A 22,423-nucleotide genomic window follows, 5' to 3' on the forward strand; every position below is an offset into this window, starting at 1 on the left:
AGAGAGAGAGAGAGAACCCGTCGCTCCGATTTGGTCTTGTGCGCAGGCACAGATCTGTCTTCATTCACTCAGGACCACATAAAGAAACTTTTTGTGGCTGAAATAGTGGCTCTAGGAAGAAGTCCTGTTTGGACCAGCTTCCTGGTGGGGAGTGTTGTAGGCTGTCCACTGTGTATAGACTCCAGGTCTGGAGAGTCTTTGCAGCTAATGGTGGGAGAACTTGGTACACAGGTATTTGGCTGAGCAGAAGTGTAAGTAATTTTCTTAGCATTTATTTTCATTATTGTGTATCCCGGGTCTCAAAACCCTCTGAATCCTTGTTTCCCGTATCCATGACGGTTCCGAATCAGGTTGTTGGGAGTGCAGTCATTAGTCGCGAGTGAAGTGTCTTATGAACGCAGTATCAGTTAATAATCTTCTGAGTAATAATACACACCGGCTTCTCTCTGCCTGTCTCTCTCCATTGTGCCCCAAATTAGAGTCCAGGCACTCTGAGCCTTTCCTTGGTGCCAGCCACTGTGCGGGGCTCACCCAGTCCTCAGATCCCAGTGGAACAGGTACATTTCTTGTGGCTGTTTGGCAGTGAAAGAGAGAGTTTCATAGTTCCAGTCATAGTCTGCACCTGGCAGAGCTGGCCCTGAGGCTGGGCACCCTGAGCTCATCTTCTCTTGCACAGGGTACAGGTTTGGCTACTGTAAACATAATTTCTAGAGCACCAAAGCTACAAGTGGCCCTCTCCAAAAGGCGAGATCCCACTTAGGCAATGCCAAGGCTTGTTGGGCCAGCTATGTGGTTCTTCCTTGCGGGAGCCCAAGGCCGGTGGTTCTGAATGAACACCCTTCATGATAGATAGTGAGGGCTCAGCATGGCTGGGGGTACTTGGGAGGCCTGATTCTACTAGGTCTTTACACTGGATTGGTCTGGTACAAGCCAGATGGTGTGAGGTCAGAGAGAGTGGGAGCTCTGTATGTGCAGAAAGAGTTAGGACATCCATGTAGCTTTGTCCCACTTTAGGAATTCATGGTTGTAGCCTAGGTCAAGGTCACACTGGTAGTGTTCTGAACATCTCTTTGTCTTTTAAAAATCCTTCAGTAGGTTTGATTTTACATGTATACGTCAGTGTTCATTAACAGTGTTCGACATAATCCTGATATTAGCTCTGTCCTTTGAAGCACACGTCTCTGTGGGACAATGGCTTCTGTTAGCAATCACCTTTCTAAAATCTTGTTGTTTCTTCTCTGCCACAGCGACATTTAAGTTCATCTTAATCACACCCCAAACTATGTGCACTAATACTTCACTTGTGGCAGATTATAGAGTTCTAAAGAAAATAACTCCTTGAATTAAATAAAAGGAGCTTCCTTATGCACTTCAAGACAGCAAGGGGATACCCTTTAGCTTATAACTATTTTTAATTTTTATAATTATTTTTACTGAAGTTGCCATTTAACACTCCTGCCTTCCAAAAATACCAAATAAGGTCAGTAGAACCATTGCCCCAGGTAACGCCTGTGCACTTTATTCTTGCTGAAAAGTCTCCCATTCTTGCATCCTTTCTTCACCGAGGGAATCTGTTACCTCTGTGACAATGATCTCACACCTGCTTTCTTTTCTCTAAAATACTTACTGTAGTTGATGTTTTGGTTTCTGTCTTGGGTTCCCATTCTGATTCTATCGAACCTGGGCAAGCCATGTGTTTTAGTGCAGATTGAGGTACAAGACTGTGACATTACAGCCATATTCACTTTTTTCCTGTGCATGCGTGGAGTGCAGCCTGCCAGTTGATGCTTTTCATATGCATTTATAGATCTTTCTCACACACCCCCCCACGCTGGACGCCAGGAGTGGAAGCCCAGTAGAGAGGCCCTAAACCTGGGAGAACACTCTCATCTACACCTGAGTCTTGCAGAAATGGTAGTGGTTTTCTGGGAAAGACTTTTCCAAGGGCAGGAATAGAATGTACAAAGGCAGTTGGTAAAGCATGGCTCATTGGAGGTCTGGCAGAGCTTTATTGCACCTGTGGAAGGTGAGGCAGTAAGGTACCATAAATGGGCCTGAATGTCAGGCCAGCTTCAAAGAGCCCAGGGCAATGTATGGTGTGTAGAGCTCACCTTCCAGGAATCCTGGAGTCATCAAAGGGTTGTGGAGGGAATAATGTGGGTCAGTGAACAAGCGTGCTTCCCCAGGTGGCAGAGTTGCTAATTCCTGAACAGGTCTGATTTCGGAGGATTTGAATGTTAAATCACAGCAGGAAGTCTGCTGTGGTGTAAATGTTCTCCATTCTCATGGTGAGCACGGGGCTTACTGTGTTCAGGTCACAGCTGCCAGCCACGCTAGCACGATCAGTAAGAAGCAAGAAAGAGTGTGTTTGTGTCCCAGGAAGAATGGCTGCACCAAGGAGTTGGCAGTGTTTTTATCTTGGTGGCATGTGAAATAATGTTGTATTTACTGTGATGTCATCTGAGGTAAGGCAGAAGATTGTGTAATCCCCTCACCTGAGCCTCTTTGAACAGCTAATGGTGTACAACCAACAGGAAGTGTTTCTGCTGGAACCAACTGGCTCGGGCCACTTGGCCCTTTCTGTATCTGTTTCAAACCCTGGACCGGCTGGCACTTAGAGTGCCAGCTTGGCCTCCTTCTGTCCTGACTGCAGCTCTCACCTCTCCATTGTCATCTGGGTGTAGCATCTTAGGGCCGTCCTGCTCTAGGAGTGCCAGGCTGCACCAGGTCTCTGTTCAGTTGCCCTCTGTCTCCCTTTCTCTGATCCCAGGGACAGTCACATGAAGACTGGGATGAAAGCAAAGTCCTTGTATCCACCTGGATCTGACAGCTCTCACTCCTCTATGACCCCAGCACACATTAACCTTGACCGATGTTTTCCTCCCCAACATGTCTTTATGAGGGCTTCATTGACCTCTCTATGCATAATGGCACTTTCAGTCCTTACTTCCTTCATTTTCTTTCTATTGCCATCGCCACCTACCATACAGCTTACATTATTTTGTTAATTATCATCTGTGTTAGTTTTCTGCCACTGTGGCAAAATGCCTGAGTTGAACAAGTTATAAGCACAGGTCTGTTTTAGCTCACAGTTTCCAAGGCTTTGGACCCTCATTTCTTGACTATTGGTTTTCACCTGTGTTGGTACAGCAGCATGACAGCAAAGATACATAGCCAGGGAAGTGACATCCAGGGGACAGGGACAGGAGAAAGCTAGGGTCCCAGAATGCCTTCAAAGGTTTGTCACCAGTGACCTAACTACTTTCTGCTTTTGAATTCAAGTCCATTTATGCATTGCTTGAGAAAGCCCAATGAACTAAGGACAGATTGTGGGGCAAGCAAATGGATTTACTAGGTAAGCCAGCTGGACCTAGTGCATAGCTTAGAGAACTTGGCAGCAGGTGGCATTGCTACTTGTCCATGACAAAGCAGCTGATGAGCAGCTTAAGGGCTTACTCTGGCTCATGGTTTGAGTGGACACAGTCTGTCCTGGAAGAGACGCATGGCAGCTGGATCAGGAGGCTGCTGGTTACATTGTATCAGCAGTTAGGAAGCAGAGAGTGAACAGGCAGTGGGGTTTGTTTATATAAATCTACCATGTCAAGATCCACTTCCTCAAGAAGGGAGGCTTCTGCCTTAAAGAGGTTCCACAACCCTTTCTAAATGGTGACACCAGCTGATGACCATGTGCTCAAAAACACAAGCCTCAGTCTTGAAGATGAAGGTGCGTGCTGTCTAAGTCAACTTATACCACTATTTTCAATGAACAACAAGGCCTGGGATTTTGCAGAAGAGAGTAGCAACAGGTAGGGCTATACATTTACCAGGTGTTATCTCCAAAAAGTTCCACCTCCTCTCGGTGGCACAGGTTGGTAACCAAGTCTTTGACATACTGACCTCTGGGGATAAACTGTATCCAAACCACAGTACTATGGGTTTTCCACCATAGTAAGTATAGTAAGAAGGAAATGGAAGGTTAGACTCAGGAAGAGTTAGAGTTCTGTTAAGATAGGAACTTCATGAGAATTCCAGTGTCCCAAGGCGTAAAAGAATACCCAGAGCAGAACAGAGATGCCCATAAGCCCTGGCAAGTGAATGGAGTAGAACGAGATGCCCACAAGCTCTAGGAAAGAGGGAAAGTATGAATCTTTTCAGCAACAGCTGGGCGCAGCTTCTCGAGTACTCTGGAACCTTCCCTGGTACATCTCCCCTGTCCTCTGAGGGTTTTATGCTAGGACAGGATTTCTTCTCATGGAATTCACCAGCCTCAAGACTCCAAGTGGAGGAGAGAGCTTCTTTCTCATGGTCACTGTGGAGTAATCTCTGATTGGTCCATGTTAAGACTTGGGCCATTCTGTAAGCAGGGAAATCACACGTTCTAGCCAGCCAGCTCAGATTGTTCGGGCCTTGCTTAGACACTGGGTGGAGGGAAGGGCAGGATGGTCTGGGACACTAACTGATGTCACTTAATTGTTAAATCTCATGTTCATCAACTCTCCGCCACTAGAGCAAAGGATCTGAGGTAACTGCCTTATAAAAGAAAGTTTAATTTGGCTCACAGATCTTCAGACTTCTGCCCGTGATCAGTCAGCTCCACTGTTTTAGACCTGTAGTGAAGCAGCTCACATTGAGTGTGTGGCAGATGAAAACCTACGAAGCAAAAGCTAACAAAAGAAGCCAAGGTAGAATTGCCCCCATCGCGGGCATTCCCCTGTAGTAGCTGGGAGACCTCCTATTAGGTCCCATCTCTTGGTAGTTTACATACTATTCTGGGGAGCATGAGCCTTTGGGGAGCATTCAGCATCCAAAAAACAGCACAGGCCCACTTTCTAAACAAGACTAGGACCTCTTTGAAGCATAATCATTGCTTCCTCTTCTTCTCCTTCTCTTTCCTTCCTTCTTCTTCTTCTTCTTCTTCTTCTTCTTCTTCTTCTTCTTCTTCTTCTTCTTCTTCTTCTTCTTCTTCTTCTTCTTCTTCCTCCTCCTCCTCTTCCTCCTCCTCCTCCTCCTCCTCCTCCTCCTCCTCCTCCTCCTCCTCCTCCTCCCTCCTTCTCCTCCCTCCTCCTCTTCCTTTTTCTTCTTACCACTAAACCTGCCAGGCCCAGGACAAGGTAACTGAAAAGCATAGGGCAGCCACGTGTGAATATAGACTGAAGGCAGCCCCTTATTGGGGGGGGGGGAGATTTTTTGTGTCTTTCTGGGTTCTGAAGCTACTGAGGACTGAACACAGACATCACAGTTACATTGTAAGTGAAGCTTGTGTGACCTTCAGAGTGGGATGGTCTTCCCGCTTCTGTTCCCTGGTTTTTACCTTCTAACAGATGGGTAGAGAATTGAGTGTGCAGAATGGATTAGGTATCCTGCAAGTTGCAGCTTCACAGTTCCCAGTCACAGTGTACAGCAGCCCATGAGACAGCCCCACATGGCAAAAATTGAGGTGTGCACACCAGGCAGTCTGGAGTGCTAAAACGTCGCTAGCAGCAGTGACTCTAGGTGTCAGTTGTCCTTCTGTTGAGGGAGGTACTGCCCCCTCCCCCCACTGACGGGTAAGACACAATTCTTGCTTTAGGGGACAGCAGAGGAAGGTGAAGATGGTTCTTCCCTAGGGAGTGATGTGTGTGGGGATGGAAGCAGGCTTGGTCCCCGGTTTTGAGGAAAGGGTTTAGGAAAAGGAGGATGAATTGGCATCAGCTGGCACCGAGCCTGCTATGTTCCTGAGAGAACCGGGAAGAACGGTATGCTGAACACTCCACGGGTGTTTAACATTGAGGCTTTGAGCATTAGAAGGTGGAAATGGAGAAACGGATCCTTAAAGGGATCTGGGGGCCGGCCACCCCAAAGTGTACACTAGTTACGAAGGCAGTGAGGAAAAGTTCAGGAAGGCAGATGAGAACTGGCTACTTAAACTACCCATGAAGGGAAACTGGGGTCATTCTCAGCCAGAGTCAGTCCCAGTCAAGGAAAATATGATGCCATTGCTGTCACCAACCTGGAATCTTTCTCCTTTGAGCACTTGGCTCTTGGGTCTTCCTGAATGTCCTTACCTATTGGAGGTTTTTCTCTCTGACTCATCTTACAGAGACACTCCACCGGTTTAGTCACTAAAATAAATGGTCCCCCTTCCCAATGTCGGCTGTTGTCACTCTGCACCAGCATCCCATTCCGTCTTCTTAAAAAGAATAAAGGACATTATTTTCTTATTTTGTTTCTAAGAGTGTACATACGTGTGATTCTGTGGGTGGGCATGTGCACAGGAGCGCGGACATCTATAGTGGCCAGAAGAGAGTGTCTGGTTCCCTGGAGCTGCACTTACAGGGGGTTGTGAGTTGCCTGATATGGGTGCTGGTATTCTATAAGAACAGCAAGCACTCTTAACCACTGAGCCATCTTCTCTTTTTGTGCATGGGAAAACTTAAAAGATCCCCGTCCCCTTGAAGTTGTGAGGGCCATGTGAATGACTTTGGTCAAAATGAGCAACAGTGAAGTGAATCTTACCTCGGGTAAAATGTTTACCGACTGGTAGGTGTCATTTCATATCTGTACCTTAAGATAAACAGAATTATCTGAAAGGCAGAGCTTTACTTCTGCCTGGCTCAAAGAGCAAGAGAACAGTGTGGACCAGAGGCCATGCCCTTTACCAGCTACCCAGAAACGGGACACAGACACTTTGGCTGCTTTAAGTCACTGAGGTTTGGGATGCTTGTTATTGCAGCATAACTCAGCTTACTCTGCCTGCCACTGTAATCAAAAGTCAGCTGTCCCTTAAGCGAGCATTTGAGTTTTTACAGTTAGGTATCATATTGGTGATGTTAACCTCCATACACTTGGTCACACCGAGAGAATTTCCTCCTATCCTGATTTGCAAGCAAGTTTTAACTTTTCAAGTGCAGGTTGAATTTCCATAAATGCTTTTCCTGTGTCTATGGAAATAGTATGTGGATTTCTTAGGTCAAATGCAGTCTTAAACCAACTGATTTTTAAGTTTTGAATCAACTTTTTCAATATTGGAGTAAGCCCTCATGTTTTAGTTCCAGTGTCTATTGCTGTGATAAAATACCAAAACAAAAAACAAACAAAAACGATATAAAATAACCTCCCCCAAAACTGCTTGAGGAGGAAAGGGTTTGTGTCAGCTTACAACTTCCAAGTCACCCTCCGTGGGGGAAGTCAGGGCAGGAACTGTAGATAGAAATCTGGAGGCAGAAACTGAAGCAGAGGCCATGGAGAAACGCTGCTAGCTGGCATGCGCCCATGGCAGCCTCAGTCTTCTTTCTTACACACTCCAGGACTACTTGTCCAGGGGGCACCCCTCACCATATGCTGGCCCCTCCCACATTAGTAATCAATCGTCAGTCAAGAAAATATCCCACAGGTTTACCCATAGGGCAATCCGGTGTGGTGAGGTTTTTGTTTTGTTTTGTTCTGGGTTTTTTTTGTTTTTTTCAACTGAGGTTGCCCTCTTTCCAGATGACTCTACTTTGTGTCAAGTTGACAAAAACTAACTAACAACTAACTAACTAACTAACTAACTAACTAACCAGGATTCTCATTTGTTATGGCATGATATTATCCTGGATTTGACTTGCTTGTATTTAGTTTATAATTGTATTAGTTTATAATTTTTTCATAGGAAGATATTACAGCCAGACCCTAACTGATTCAAAAAAGATTACTGTTTTGAAAAACTACTCAGTGAAAGTAAAACTTATCAAAATGACAGGAGGAGAATCTAAGTGTTGGGGAAGTTCTATAGTTCTATGGCCCAGTGAGTCTTTCTGAGATGACAAGCCTAGGCCTAGGTGTCATTATAGGTACACTTGCCCAACTTGTAGACATAGCAATCTTCCAAACTGCCTTCAGAAAATAGGTAGAAAGGATGTCTTTTAAAAAACCTTTTTATTAGTTAATGTGTATATTTGTGAGTTTACATGGATTTATGTGCATTGAGTGCATGCAGTACATATGGAGGCCCAAAGAGGGCAGCAGAACCTCTGGAACTGGAGTTACAGTGGGTTGTGAGTCTCCATGTGGGTGCTAGGAACCAAATCCAGGTTCTCTGTAAGAACAGTGTTCTTAAGCACTCAGCCGTCTCCCCAGCCCCAATAGTATCTTTTTGATGGCTTCAGTATTATTTTAATTATGATAAATCAATTCTATTAACAGAACTATAGATGGGCCTTGCTATTTTCTGAAAGGGTTTATGAAATACTGCTATCCTAGGTGAATTTCAAGTGTACTGTACAATGTTACGTCTGATGTCCTAATCTCCGCCTAGTGTTGATAGGGTCTGTTGTAATGACTCCTTTTTCAGTTCTGGTTTGGACAATTTGCACTTCCTTGCTCACTTATTTTTCTTGATTGATCTTTGGGTTATCAGCTGTTGACTATAGTTTGAATTTGTTTGGTTCCTGTTTGCTTTCTTTGTTTAACTGTTTTTTTTTTAATTTTTAATGATGGAAGCAAAAATATACCTAAAAGCAAAGCTTCTGAAAAAAAAAAAAGTCGTTTGTTCTTCTCTGTCTTATATTATTCCTCATACTTGACCTTGACCTCCTGCCTAGGCTTGCATTCCAGGCCTGCATCTCTAAAGACATCCTTGTCCAAGGGGATGTCCACGGAGAACCTGTGGGCATGAGGTGGTTGTACTTACAAACTTTCATGAAGGTCTTGTTCTTTGGTCTCTTGGTGGGTTTCTTCTTACCCATGGAAGCTGTCACATTTTGGGGATAGTGGTCAGTTCCAGTCACCAGGGCTTGGCTCTAAGGGTGGTCTGAAGTGCCATCAATGTTCTTCATGATAACAGCTTTGTGTTCAGAATAGTGTTCAGCCATGACCAGCACCACTTCCCTGAGTCCCCCCCCCCCTCAGGATTTTGAAACAGTTTTAGATCATGAGCTCTATTTCCTGGTTCACTCTACTCTTACTCCTTATTCTGTATTCCACCTAAGTAATTCCACTAACATTATTTTCTCTTGACTGAGTCATTTCCTTTGGCATTCCTGCTCATGTCTGCTTACTACTGGTGACAAGTTTTTCCACATTTCTTTGTGCCTTGAAATGTCTGAATTTGTGTAGGATTATTTTGTAGCTGTCAAGTTCCATATTGCCATTTTCTCCTTCAGTGATTTGAAGTAGATCCTGTTGTCTTCTGTCCTCTGTCATTCTGAGAGGTGGCTGCCAGTACTGCTTTTGTTCTTTTTAAGTTTGTCTTTTCTTGTCTGTCTGTTCATAAGGGTTAATTTTTCATTCTCAGGAATGCAGCACAATGTATCACCTGTGATGTTCTGGCTGTTCCTGCTTGTGGAGACAGCTTCCTGAGTCCTACCCTTACATGTGCTACCTTTAGAGGATCTTATTTTGCCTCCTAGTTCTGGTCCTGATGTTGACTCTTTCTCCCCACATCATCACATCGAGAGTACAGTGGCATAAGACTTTCCATAGAGACCCTGCATAGCTTTGACCATAATTTTGTGGCTTGAGTCATTTTTGTTTTATTCTGAACATTTTCTTCCGGCCTATTTATTTTAATCACTTCAAGTCTGTCTTTCTGCTGCTAAGTGCAGCTATTAAGTTCCTCGCATTAACTGTTGGGTTTTCAGCTCTGGAATTGCTGAGTCGATCTCTTTCAATGACTTACAATGCTCTAAATTTGCCTTGAAGTTTCTTCAACACATTGATTGGTAATTTTGCTTTGCTTTTCTTTCTTTCTTACTTTTTTTTTTTGTAGTAACACTGTGGATCTCCTGTTTCCTGTTGCTTAAATTTGTCTTTCCTTTTTTATGATTGATACTTTTCACAGAATCGCATGTATTGATAAACAATATGGTGTGTAACTACCATATAAGTCTATGATTTACCTGGAAAATTACAGAGATAACAGAAGACTTCAGGGTCCCTTCATAGCAGTGACCTCCACAGGACAAGCAGTCATGTTTCATCTGAATCCTCACAGAGAATGGGAGAGGGGGCTTGAAATCCTGTGAGGACAGTTCTTGGATGTAGTCCTTGCTATCCTTGAGGGATTGCCACGGGTGTTGGGCAAACCTCCCTGTTGGTAGACTCTTACTTTTAGTATTGCCCCTGCCCCCCACAGCCTCTGAGGCCTTCCAGATCTGGTGTCTTCTCAGTCTCTTGGAATTTGCTTTCAGATTTGACAGACACTCTTGGAAGGGGGAAGAGCCCTTAATGTTGGGCCCACTCATTTGACCTGGCCTTTCTCTAGCACATCTGACCCGAATCACTGTTCTCCAGTGAGAGTGCTATTGTTCCTCCAGATGGAATTTCTAGAGATAAATTGTATGCACTCATTATAGCCTCTCTTGGTCCCTGGTCAAAATGCCCCAGATCATTGGAAGCCACTCTCCTCCTCGGTGTCGGTCAGTGCTTAAGAGCTGCTCGAAGATGGACAGCTGTGCCTCCCGAGATTCACCCAATGCTAGCTTTTCCAGTCCTCAGCGTCGCCCGCAGCCTCTCCCCCTCTCTATGCCGTGTTCCGCTCTCTCTGTGGCACTCCTCAAGCTGCTGCATCTTGAGTTCTGCCACAACCCCAGGGAAGCAGCTTTCACGAGTGCTGTCGTGACCTGTTGGTTCTTCGAATAGCAGATAGCTGTAACCTTTCTTGCTTGAACAAAAAATTAAATCACTCCTGAACTGACCACCACTCAGAAGAAGTAGAACACGCCCTGTCCCCTTTCCAAACATTCCTATCCCTAGACAACCGTGTTTAGTTTGTATTGGGTTTGGGAATCACAAAAATGGTCTCATTTTTAGGCATACTTTTGTGGCTTGCTGCTCTTACTTGAGGCTGAGTGTCCAAGATTGACCCAAGAGACTGTGGATACTAGGATTCAGTTGCTTTTTGTTGCTGTATAATGTTCTATACCACCATTCACTTTTCCTTTTATTCACACTGTTCCTAGATTTTGGCTCTCATGAGCAGCTCTGTGGACCATGATTTTGCATGCTCCTCCTGATGCACACGTACAGGGGTGTTTTGGTGATGTGCACTCAAGGAGAACCGCTGGACTGGCTGGAGAATAGATATATGTGCAGTTTTGTAAGGTTCTAGCAGATACTGTGCAGAGTGACTTATCCCCTCAAATTCCAGGAAGCCACGCACAGTCATTCCTTAGTCTCCACAGAAGCGTCATGACGTGGAGACCAGATTCAGTCACCACAGACTAGTTTACGTGGTTTATCATCTTCGGTTAGTATCACCCGATTCTTTCTGCTTCCACCGTGGCTCTGGCTTTATCAATCTGTTTAACCAAATCTATTCAAATGCCACCACTGCCAATCAACGCTAAGCTTTTGCAATTATATGTGCCTTCTCCATGTAGGGCACATGGTAAATTGAGCTAGACAGTCAAAGTGCTTGGAAGCTATGAGGGACATATGCCAGGCTTGGTGACATATACTTTGTGGTGGTTTGAATAAGCATGGCCCCCATAGGCTCATCTATCTGTATACTTAGTCTTAAGGGAGTGGCCCTACCTGAAAGGATTAGGAGGATTCAGAGGTGTGGCCTTGTGTATGTCACTAGGAGTGAACACTGAAATTTCCAAAGCCTACACCAGGCTCAGGCTCTCTTCCTGCTGCCTGCAGATCAGGATGTAGAACTCTCAGCTAGCTCTCCAACACCATGTCTGCCCGTGTATCGCCATGTTCTCCACAATGATAATGGATTAAATTTATGACACTGTAGGCAAGCCCCCAATTAAATTCTATCTTTTAGAGGAGTTGTCTTTGTCACAGATTCTCTTCACAGCATTAGAACAATGATTGAGCCATATTTGTAGCCCGAGCACTTAGGAGTCAGAGCCAGGAGGCTTTTTAATTTGAGGGCAGCCTGGTCTACATAGTAAGATCCAGTCAGCTTGAACTGCTTGGCTGGTGGCTACCACAAAGGTCAGCTCACCTCTTTGGCCTTGCTAGCATTCTGGGTTACTGGCTCTTCCCCTTTGTTGACTGGATGAGCATGGAACTGCATGTCATTGCGGCTTCAAATGTGCGCTCTCATTGACAACCTGAGGTTGCTTCATTCACTTAGTTCCTAGTTGTTTTTCTGCTCCTACAAAGGGCCATTTCGCAGCTTCTTGCTTTTTTTCTGGTAACCTGATTTCATTTGCTGAGGTTCTCTGCGATCCTACCTGATGTCTCCTTGTAAGCTCTTATTTCCCCTGCCTTTGCTGGCCCGTTCTGGTCCTTCACAAGGTCTCATGTTAAGGCGGTTGCACTTACTGCATTTCCCTTATGGCCCGTGGTGTATTTTCTTCATTGAAGCTGCCGTGGGAGAACTCAGCTCACTGTGGGCGTTGCCATCTCCGAGCTGGTGCTCCCCAGCGTTGCCCACAGGCCATTATGTGGGGGTCATTTTCTCAATTGCAGTTCCCTCTTCCCAAATGACTCTAGCCGGTGTCAAGCTGACATAAAAACTAGCCAGCGTAACAACACTCTGATTCAGATATCAGACATCATTGGACTCCCCTAGACATTTGTACTTTAGGGGACAACTTTTACCAAGAGCAGCTAGCTTCGCGGACTCACAAGTACAGTTTTCCTGGCTCACCACCCTTCAGTGGCCCTCACCAGTCTATTAGGGAAAGATCAGAACTGTAATAGGTTTTCAAGGCTCTTGGTGCTCCAGAACCTGCTTATCTCTCTCAGTTCATCTTTACTGAGTTCAATCAGTAAACAGTGCTTAAAATCCCATGTCCAGACTCTGGCACACAGCTGCCTGTCACACACACACACACACACACACACACACACACACCCATTGCTGTGATGAAATGTTCAAGCGCAACTTGCAGGAGGAAGGATTTTTTTCCTAGCTCCAGGTTGCAGGACATCTCGGCAGGGAGGTGGCAGCGGCAGGAGCGTGAAGCACCTGGTCACATGATATTCACAGTCAGAAGGCAGCATTGGCTGCCTGTCAGCTCAGCCAGCAGGACTCAGCTCACTTTCTCCACTCATGCAGCCCAGGATCCCCTGCTTAGGGAACAGGGATCTTCCTTCCCCCACGATTGTAATCTATCTAACCTCCCACAGACATACCCAGAGACCAGGTCCCCGGTGAGTCTGGACTTTGCGAGCTGGGAAACTGTAAAAGGTACACAGCCACTTTCCTCTGATGTGAACATGGGCTTCTTTGCAAAGTCCATCACAGCTGCAACTCCAGTTATTTTGAAAATGAATGTGCCTCCCCCAGGAAGCTCTGTGGTCTTGTGGCCTCTCCCACGGGACCCGCCAGCTTAGGAAGTAGCGGCATCGCGTTTACTTCTTCATGAACATGTGTCAGAATAGGCAAGAGAAAGCCTTGTAACCTTTCAGAGGTGACAGGGGTCTTTCTTTGAATATGAAGCTGATAGCCCACCAGGGTTTGAAAAGGGGGTAAAGGGAACCAAGCCTAGTGCTTCCAGAAGCACTTAAAATACACACTTTGGGGGTAACTGGGACAACCAATTAGAAGCAAGCAGCTTTTTCTAGCTTCTCCACAGCTTAGCAATGGAAACACCCAGAAAGCAGCTCCTCTGAGAGGCGGGGCATGGAGAGGATGTGCTGAAGCTTAATGCTGTGCATGCAGAGCCTTGGAGAAAACCATTGACTCCGTTTGGAAATGTATTCAACACTTTACAACAATCCCTGACTCTGGAGATAACATCAAGAGATAGCTGCTTCCCCCAAAGGCTTTCATATAAAAATGCAGAACTATCCATTTCACCACATATACGTGTCTAACATAGAAAAGCAGAAGACCTTAAAAAGCCAGGCAGTGTGGCTTCTCCAAGCATTTATGATTGTCTTGCAACCAACTCCAAATATGCTGAAGGGGATATACTACCAGATAAGAATTCACAACATCAATAAATTTTAAAAAGCACAAAATATCTTAACACATTAAAAAAGATAGCACAAGATGGAATGGGAAGTTTGGGAGAGGAAGGGGGTTGACTTTCAAAGAGAAACAAAAAAGAAATCAAAAGCTTCGTGAAAATAAGAAGCTAAGTGTCCCAGTTAGCCTTAGCTGATAGCTTGACACAGTGTACGGTCATCAAAGAATGGAGTCTCGACTGAGTGATTGCCCACATCAGGTCAGCCCATAGGCTCATCTGTAAGGAATTGGCTTGGTTGTTAACCGATACAGGAGCCTCATCCCACTGTGAGCAGCACTATTCCCTGGGTTGGTGGTCTTGGTCCTTATCAGAAGGCAGTGACACATGAGTGAGCTGTAGACTTGCAACTCAGGTTCTGCTTCAAGTTCATGTTTGAGTTCCTGCCCTGGTTTCTGTCAATGATGGACAAATGGACAACGGTGAGCCTGAAACCTGGATTAAGCCTCTTCCTCCCTTAAGTTCTTCTAATGAGATCACGGCAGCAGAACAGAAACCAAAACAGTTCGTAATTCCAAAAAGAACAGTGAAGAGTCTCACCAACAGCCTAGACCAAGCAGAGGGAAATTCCCAGGGTTTGAAGACACAGCTGATCCATTTTAACACTCAGACAGCGACGAAGCAAGGACAGCAGGCAGGAACAAAGTGCATGAGACCCGTGGGATGGGGGTTAAAGACTAAATTTAGGTATTTAGGGAGCAGAAAAAGGTATTGAGGCAAAAATTAATGGCACGAAAAACCTACCAACTGAAATAATAGTGGAAGATTTCCCAAATCTTGGGAAAGATCTAGACATTCAGGTGTAGGGGCCACTTAGAACCCCAAAAAGAGGTGGTGTGAGAAGAACCAATCTGTACCACGTTGTGGTTAAGACTGCAGGAGCTCAACACAAACACAGAAGATTAAAAGTTGTGAGAGAAAACTGTGAAGCTTCTTACAAGGGTAAAACCGTCAGAAGCAGCAAAGTTTCCAACCAAAACCTAAGAGCCAGGAGCTCATAGAATGGTGCATTCCGAGGCCTGGAAAGCAGCTGCCTACAGTCTGTACTGCACCCGCAGTTACCTTTTAGAATTAAAGGAGAAGTAAAGACCTGCTAGGAGAGACATAAGCTAAAGGAGTTTATGATCACTAACCCCCCCGCATTAAAGAAGATGTTTAAAGGAATTCTACATACACCCAAGAGGAAGGTAGACATTACAAGAGCACAGAAGCCAATAAATCTTAGTAATTCTGTAGATAATCAAGTGAGAATTAGACAAGAATCAAGCACTAGGAAAACAACAAAATATGACCCTGGGTGTAAATGGTCTTCATTACCCAGATGAGAAGATACTGTCTGTACAGGATGCTGGATTAAAAAGCAAGATCCCATTGCTCGCTCTGTCAAGAACCATACCTCCCCGACAAAGGCCTGGATACAGAGGGAGAGCATGGGAAATAATGTTCTTAGTAAACAGAATATGGAAACAAACAGGAGTTATGTCCAGAAAAGCAAATTTCAAGCCAAATAATTTTGCAGCTATTCATCTAACAGAGAATAAATACTCGGAAAATATAAAGAATTCAAGTTCAGCATTGCTATGTGAGTGTGGTGAAGAGCCCTGGTCTTGTAGGACCGGTCGTATGTGAAACTCTAAGCAGGAGCTTGTGAACACACACAAATCTTGATGTTCTTGATCAAATCTCCAAAATAACAGTATAGATATTACATCAAAGAGATGAGAAACAAAAAGCTGGGCGTGGTTAAAACAGAGCCAGGTATTTGAAAACAAGAAGAGAAACTTGAGAGTGGGGGAGTGCTTGTGGACAAGTGTGAGGACCCCAAGTCACCCATGCAGAGCCTGGAAGAACGGCTTTCGACTGTAAACTCAGTGCTCCAGTGGTGAGATGAGAGGCAGAAATGGAAGAACTTCCAGAAGCTTTCAGGTTATCAGGGCTGAAAAATAAGGACCTGGTCTCAAATAAGGAGGACTGACAACCAAGGTTGTTCTGCGACAACCACACATGCACCCTGGCACACATGCCCACGCTTCTGCACATACATGTTACAACATGTACACACTATTGCATATACCTCCTCCTCTTCCTCCTCCTCCTCCTCCTCCTTCTCCTCCTCCTCCTTCTCTTCATCCTCCTCCTCCTCCTGCTCCTTCTTGGTCTTTTTGAGACAGGGTGTCTTTGTATCACAGCCCTAGCTGGAACAAGCTCTTGTAGACTGGTCGAACTCACAGAGATCCACCTGCCTCTGCCTCCCAAGTGCTGGAATTAAAGGCATGCACCACCACCGCCCAGCCATATGCACTTCCATATACGCGTCACTACACGCTACTGCACACGCATGCTACTGGAAGAATAACTGCAAGGTGCCCAGATACAGGAGCTAATTCTTAGGCTGAAAAGGAACTAAGTCTAGGAAAAAAAAATGTTTCAGCAAAAACCTTGTGAACTATGGGAAAATCCTCCTGCCAGCTGGGAAGTGGCCAATATTGTTAGGTGTCTTGTTTGTATGATGCAAAACTGATGTAACAAAATGTTCTGTTAAAAAAAGAACTAAAAGCTGAACATCAAGAAACCCTGGAAAACAATCAACAGAGGAGCAGATGAGCGCAAACAGACACTTTTCAAGCACAAAATTGCCAATAAGCACATGAAAAATAAGGTTTAGCTTCTAAAGTTGTCAGGGAAATGCAAATAAAGACTGCATAGAAATTCCAGGCAGCCCCAGTCAGAAAGGCTTCCCTGCAGCCTAGAAGTGGGGTTGGGAATGTAGCTCAGGGTTAGAGCGATTGCCTAGCATGCACAAGGTTCTGGGTTCACTCCCCAGCGCTGCCAAGAAACAAAAACAAAACAAAAAACCCCAGCAAGTGCTGCAGGATGTGGGAAATAAGAAACCCTTATACAGTGCTGGTAAGAATGTCAGTCAGTCTAACCACTACAGAAATCAGTCTGTAGTTTCATAAAAACTAAAAATAGGAGTGCCATGTGACCCAGATGCAAGTCCTAGGTAGATGCCTGCAGTGGTCAAGTCAGGGCACAGCTCATGTTTCTCCCTGCACTGCTTATGACAGCCAAGGTGTGACGTCAGTAAATGGGTGCAGAGTCCAGTGCGCTGTGCATGCGCAGGAGAGTATTAGTAAGCCATAAAGAAGAACAAATCCCCTTGTTTGCAGGAAAATGGATGAAATGTATTATTAATCATGTCAAATAAGTTGGACTTAGACTAATTTCTCATGGTTATAAATGTAGTATCTAGAGGGAAAAAAGACTTGAAAATAGGAAAAAGGATCAGGAAGGGCCCAGAGGAAGTGGGTGGGGAAGAGATGTTAACCAAGGGATGAATGCTATCTAAGAACGTTATCTACAGGTTTGGAAATGTCACAATAAGCCTTCATCCTACACAATCAATATGTATCATTAAAATATTTGGGGAAAAATAAAGGCGATATCCAGGGAGTGAAAAAAAGTATATTTAATTAGCATCTCTGACGTTTGCAATGGAGTATAAGACAGACTGACAACGTATTGAGATCTGGGGGTACAGATATCAGCCACACCTTCGCAGGTGATAAAACTGTGTCCTACTTATGTCTCTCTACCTGGACCACTCATCAGTAGGGACTGATGTCTTTCCCCAAACCCTCTGCACTTGCATTATACCTACCAAAGTCTTGCTAAGTTCAAGAGCTACCTGTACAATTGCTTGGCACTTCCCCTTGTGTTTATGGGCATTGCTCCTCTAGAGCTTTCTGCAATGGAACTTTCTTTTTCAGTTATAAATGGATGGAGACTGGGTGGTTTGAATGAGAATGGCCCCCATAGGTTTGTGTCTGAGTACTTGGTCCCCAGTTGGTAGAATTAGGGAGGATTCCCCAGTTTGGGAAGGATTAGGAGGTGTGGCCTTGTTGCAGGAGGTGTGACATTGGAGGTGGGCTTTCAGGTTTCCAAAGACTCCTGTGGTTCTCAGTGTGCTCACTCTCTGCCTTGTGGGTGTGGATCAAGATGTGAGCTCTCAGTTGTTCTTTTCCTCTGCCATCATGGGTTCTAGCCCTTTGAGACCACAAGTCAAATGAAACACTTTATAAGTGCTTTTAGTTGTGGTGTTTTATCACAGCTGTAGAAAGTTAACCAAGACAGAGACTTCTGCAAATAGAAAGCAAGATAGTGAGATAGGTGAAAAAAAATGAATTACAAGTAGGATCATCTTTCCCAAGGAACACATTCACTCACTGTACATGGTGTGTGTGTGTGTGTGTGTGTGTGTGTGTGTGTGCGTGCGTGCGTGAATGCATACAAAGCTCAGATGTGGACCCTGGGTATTGTCTTAGTAAGTGTTCTATTTCTATGAAGAGATACCATGACCACGGCAACTCTTGGAAGAATTTAACTGGGACTTGCTTACAGGTTCAGAGATTTAGTCCTTTGTCATCATGTCATGGAGCATGGCACATGGAGGCAACCATGGTGCTGGGGAAGTAACTGAGAGTTCCGCATCCAGATTCTCAGGCAGCAGGAAGAGAGAGTGTCCCTGGGCCTCGTTTGGGCTTCTAAAACCCATCCCCAATAATACACAAAAGACCACATCTCCTAGTCCTCCTAAATAGTGCCATTCCCTCATGACCAAGCATCCAAGCCTATGAGGATATGGGGGTCTAGACCCAAAGACAGATGCAAGAAAAATGCAGCCTGCTAACACACACTTGTTCAGGGCTTGCATCGGAAGGCACCTTTTAGCAATGACACTCTCGGTTACCCATGTGCAGGGAAGTCCCTCTCACCTGTTGAGCCCTTCTGACTTTTTCTAAACCTGCACATATTGTGAGGAGCCCCAGAATTCTGTATTTCAGGCATCATACCTGCCCATATTCCCACGGGGACCCACTGCCACCCCAGGTGGCTCATGAGCTGTGGTAATGTTTTCCAAGCCAACTTTCCAAGGCAAGAGCATCAGTGGAGTGGGAAGCCAAGCCATGGTTGCTGCGCAGGATGCACACCCACACGGCTGGCTCTGATGGTAGAAGAGGCAATACCATAGCTTTAATCCGGGGACTGTTGCTAGGCTTTGATGCTGGCTGCAGACTACTTGGTGGGCTGATGGGAAGAAACTAATGACCAGGGACATTAAAATCCAAAAGATGTGGAGGAGGGTCACGTGTGCCATCTTTTTTGAGTGATATTAGTCAGGGTTCCCTAGAGGAACTGACTGACAGAAGGAATATAGTCTAAGAGGGGCTGGAGTGAGGGCTTAGCTGTTAGGAGCCCTTGCTGTACAATCGTGAGGACCAGAGTTCAGACCAAGGACCCACATAACAAGCCACTATTCCCCACACAATTGTAATTACACCTCCAAGGGATCCAAAACCCACTTCTGGCCTCCATGAATGCAAATGAATGCACACACCCCAGATACTTAAAGAAGGGGTGAGGTTATTAGGTTGGCTCACACAATAAAGTTTGTCTAGCAAGAGCCATCTGCGCTCTGGAGAGGCTGAGCACTCCACTACGAGGCTGGGTATCTCAGCAGATCAAGCTGGTGTTGAAAACCTGGAGGATTCCTGGAAAGCCACTCATCTTCAGCCTACGAGCCCAGAGAAGCTGGGTTCTGAAACTAGAGCAGAATGAGAGAGGCCATAGCAGCAGGGTAGATGACCTTGCTACAAAGATGGAGGCAAACAAGTAAAAAGCACTAAGCTTTCGGGTCTCCTGTCATCCGGGCTGCCCCAGGACGGTGCCACCCACTCTTCAGTTATTCTGGCTGAGAAAGTCCCTCACTGGTGTGCCCAGTGGCTTGTCTCTTAGTTGATACAGACACAGCCATGTTGGCAACCGAGGCGAACCTGTGCAGAAATGTTCACACTTGTAACAGGCTCCTTCCTCCCCTCCACCCTTCCTCCTTCTGCTTTTGAGGCAGGGTCTTAGATAAGCCCAGGCTGGACTGGAACTCCCTACATAGTCCAGGTTGGTCTCAAACTCACAATCCTCCTGCCTCAGCCCTTTGAGTGCTGGGATTCCCGGTGTGTGTCGCCATACCTAACTGACACCATTCTTTTGGCTGCCAGATATGATGCACACATCCACACGAAGACATCTGCAGGGGCTTTACATGTCTTCTAGTCAGTTAGGAAATGCCAGAAAGTTTGTAGTCATCAGCAGCAGTGCAGATTATTAAACCCAGTAAGTCCTCTGCTGATCACTTTCGTGGTGCAAGATATTTATAAATCCCATTAAGAATGCAATTATTTTAAAGCACACTTTTCAAGCAAAATCGAAAAGTTGCTTCGTGCCGTATTTAATAAGCTCTGGCACAGCTTCTTAAACGTCCTCTCTGGAGTATAATTTACTCGACAGTCTTCAGGAGAATTGGGGGAGCTTTCCAGAGCGCACCTTCCAGGCTTGAGCCTAGAGTTTGCTGTCTGTGCATTTGCATTTGAAAGAGATTTGCTTTGCTGTTTTGTTTCTCCCGTCTTTCTTGAAGTACATCTCCAATTGTGGCTGTCAATCTCACAGGAGCACTGTTTTAGCAGCTCCTTTACTTCCCGTGCAATGAAAGGATAAGGAGGGAATGGAAACAGCAATTCACCATTATCTCCCCCCATCCATGGTCACTGAAAAAGATGCCTCCCCCATCAGGCTGAGGCTGTGTAGCTGGAAACTGTCCTCGCCTCCGCCTCTGCCTCTCAGTGATTCTTACAGGAGACCCTCCTGGGCTCCATCTTTCTGGATGCATCTATCTGTAAGCAACAAGGCTAGGACTCTGCTCTAAATTCACGGCTGAAGTCTGTAAAGCAGAGGGGTTCTCAGATAACGAGATGACTTGGAATTATGGTCTGCACCAAAACCCATACCCACGAGCATCTTGCAGGCTATCAATTCCCTCTTTCATTTTTCATTAAAAAAAAAAAAACCCACCCAAACCCCTTTATGTGTATGAGTGATTGTCTGCATGTATGTTTGTGTACTGTGTGAATATTGTGCTCATGGAAACCAGAGAAAAGTATTGGATCCCATGGAACTTGAGTTACAAATGGCTGTGAGCTACCCCGGCTTAGGGTTAGGAAGAAACCCTGCAGAGCTGGTTCTCTAGCTACCATCTCTCCCCCTCCCCCTCTCATCAGGCTCAATAGAAGCCTGCGGACTGAAAGGTTGTAACTGGCAACCTTAACTTTTTACAGGCTCGTGTATTACAAAACTCATATTCGGGGCTGAGCAGTGGATTGGTTGGTAAAGCACCTGCTGGGCAGTTTGGATCCCCAGCAACCACAGAAAAAGCGGGGCCCAGTGATGTGGGTCTCAATGTCCACAGCCCCTAGCCATGCTGGGGTCTTGACTGACTTCGTTCCTGCACAGCTCAAAAGCAGCCCCTGTGAGTTCAAGAGTGCGGTGTCCCTGCCATTCCAGACACTTCAGTTTTGTTTGCAAAAAGTATTGTGACTGGACACAGAATGCAAAGCTGACAAATTTCTCTGAGCACTTTAAAGACACACTAAAGACTCCATTCTGAAACTGGAGACGTGTTCAGGTGTTGAAATATGAGCGGCGGGGCTGCGTCCCCGGCACCCGGCCGCCCGCATGGCTAGTTTATACCCAGAAATAATTACACGGAAACTGTATTCTTTCAAACACTGTCTGGCCCGGCTAGGTCCAGTTTCTTATTGGCTAGCTCTTACATATTGTTCTAACCCATTTCTAATATTCTGTGTAGCCCACGAGCTGGCTTACCAGGGAGGATCTTAACCTGCGTCTGTCTGGAGCGGGAGAACCATGGCGACTCCTCACACAGCTTCTTTTTCCCACAATTCTGTTCTGTTTTCTCCACCCACCTAAGGGTTGGCCTATCAAATGCAAATGGGCCTAGGCAGTTTCTTTATTAATAAGAAATCACTCCCACATCATTCAGGGTTTAAGAGCACTGACTGCTCTTGCCCAGGACCCAGGTTCAAATCTCAGCAGTCACCTGTCAGCTCATGACTGTCTGTTGACTCCATTTCCAGGGGATCCAATGCCCTCTTCTGGCCTCTGTCGAACTAGACACACATGTGGTGCACAGATACACAGGCAGGAAAACACCCACATACATAAATGCATAAATAAAATAAATGAGAAAAGAACCCATTCTTTGTTCTTTCTGAAGAGAAGACCCCTGCTATTCCAACTGCCCTGTTCTCTGGAGAGCACATTTCCCCACCCCATCTGTTTCCAGATGTTGTCAACACTGGCTTTTATCCTTTTGTATGTAACATGTAGAGATGTGATTGATTTCCTTTACTTTTGCCATGTTTGATTTGGAGAACTTCTCAGGTTGTGGATTGGTGTTTTAAATAAAATTTGGGACAATTTTGGATGAGTTTCACATCCAATTTTATCTCCTTTCTCCTCCTTGTAGCCGGTGTGACATGTGGATCAGACCACTGAGAAACATTGTGTAGATCCTGTGAGTGTGTGTGTGTGTGTGTGTGTACGTGTGTGTGTGTGTGGGAGAGTGTGTGTGTATGAGAGAGAGAGAAGAGACAGAGACAGAGTATGTGTGTGTGTGT

General features: G+C 45.4%; 1 protein-coding gene across 1 annotated transcript in view; it reads left to right on the forward strand.

The window, feature by feature from the left end:
• Positions 1-22,423, forward strand: part of Stk32b (serine/threonine kinase 32B) — a 232,282-nt gene that overhangs the window by 884 nt on the left and 208,975 nt on the right. The window lies entirely within an intron of this gene.

This window comes from Alexandromys fortis, unplaced genomic scaffold (genome assembly GCF_014885135.2).
Source record: "Alexandromys fortis isolate MF-2015 unplaced genomic scaffold, M_Fortis_MF-2015_v1.1 scaffold_7, whole genome shotgun sequence".
Lineage (NCBI taxonomy): Eukaryota > Metazoa > Chordata > Mammalia > Rodentia > Cricetidae > Alexandromys > Alexandromys fortis.